Source organism: Mustela nigripes, unplaced genomic scaffold, assembly GCF_022355385.1.
Source record: "Mustela nigripes isolate SB6536 unplaced genomic scaffold, MUSNIG.SB6536 HiC_scaffold_148, whole genome shotgun sequence".
Taxonomy (NCBI): Eukaryota; Metazoa; Chordata; class Mammalia; order Carnivora; family Mustelidae; genus Mustela; species Mustela nigripes.
Genome location: NW_026739562.1, coordinates 10653671 through 10655280, shown reverse-complemented (window position 1 = coordinate 10655280; position 1610 = coordinate 10653671). Strand labels below are relative to the sequence as shown.

Sequence of the window (1610 nt, the reverse complement as noted above, 5' to 3'; positions counted from 1 at the left end):
CACAGGCATATTGAAAATGCAGACTTATTAAAGCTTAAAATAACCATATAAAAATTTCCTCACTAATTCATTACCTATTGTTGAATCCTTGCTATAAAGGCATTACATCCTTAAATGAAGTCTTACAAGGTATCATGAACCTGACATTCTAGCAGGAAGGGAAACTGTTATTATAATACAATCATCCAGTTCAATCTTTAATTTATAAATAACTTAATTACTTTGGGAAAAAAGGGAACTCAGAATCATTTGAGGAATACTTCTGCATTCTCATAAAATGGACCCAATGTAAAGGGATTCTTCTTGTGGTAGATAATATACTTATCTACTAAAAGATATAACATTTCTACTCCAGAACTTCTGCATAGCATTTGTCATCTCAGAATTTCTCAGAGTGTAGATCAGTGGGTTCAGCATGGGGGTTATGACTATAAAAAACACACTCAGTGACTTGTCAATGGGGAAAGTCTTAGCGGGTCATACATACATGAAAATGCATGGAACAAAGTTTAAGACCACCACAGTGATGTGAGAACTACAGTGATGCGAGAACCACAGGTCTGGAGGGCTTTCTGTCTCCCTTCTGAACTAAGATGCTTTATAGTGTACAAGATAAAACCACAAGAGAGGAGCAAGAACATAAACACAATAGTGCAGATCATCCCTCCATTGGCCACCACTAATAGGCCAATGACATATGTGTCAATACAGATGAGTTCCAGTAAGGGAAACATTTCACAGATGAAATGATCAATGACATTGGGACCACAGAATTGGAACCCATAAATAGTGCTAACTTGAATAACTGAATGCAGAAAACCTCCAGCCCAGGACCCTACCAGCAGCACAACACACATCCATTGCCTCATGATCACCAAATAATGCAAGGGCTTACAGATGGCCACATAATAGTCATGGGCCATCACTAGCAGAAGAAAGACCTCTGAGCCACCCAAAAAGTGCTCTGTAAATAGCTGAGTCATACAAGATTGGAAGGATATGGTATTTTCTGAAATCAACAAACCTGAAATCAATCTGGAGCAAATGCAGGAGGAATAAGTGACATCCATAAAAGACAAGTTAGCAAGAAACAAGTACATAGGTGAGCCCAGGGTCTTACTGACTGCTATAGTCACCACAATGAGCACGTTGCCCACCACAGTCAAAATATAGAAGAGCAAGAACATAACAAAAAGGACCATCTGTTCCTTTGAATCCTGGGTGAGGCCCAAGAGGATAAAGTAAGTTACATTGTTTCTTGGGTCCATATAGTCTGGAAGGGAGTGACTTCTTGTATTACAACCAGGTGATCTACAAGACAGGCAAGAAAGCCTCTAAATGCATGATAAGGTTAATCTTTTATTTATTCATTCAATTAAAAGATTGGGTAAAGGATTGTGGCAGGAGTACCTATTTGTGTCACACACAATGTGATTTCCAAGTTGAACAAGTCATGTTTTTTTCACTCAGTGATAGTATACATAGTAATATTCAAAGAAATAAGTGCCAATATAAAGGTAGTCACACAATGCAAAGGTCAGTGGTAAGAATATATCAACCAAACAGCAATCAAAGAACGTTTCACAGAGGAAGCACTCCTTCCTGAGATT

General features: G+C 38.2%; 1 pseudogene; it reads right to left on the bottom strand.

Moving 5' to 3' along the window:
• Positions 1 to 321: 321 nt before the first annotated feature.
• Positions 322 to 1268, bottom strand: LOC132008503 (olfactory receptor 4A47-like; annotated as a pseudogene).
• Between the last annotated feature and the right edge of the window lie 342 nt (positions 1269 to 1610).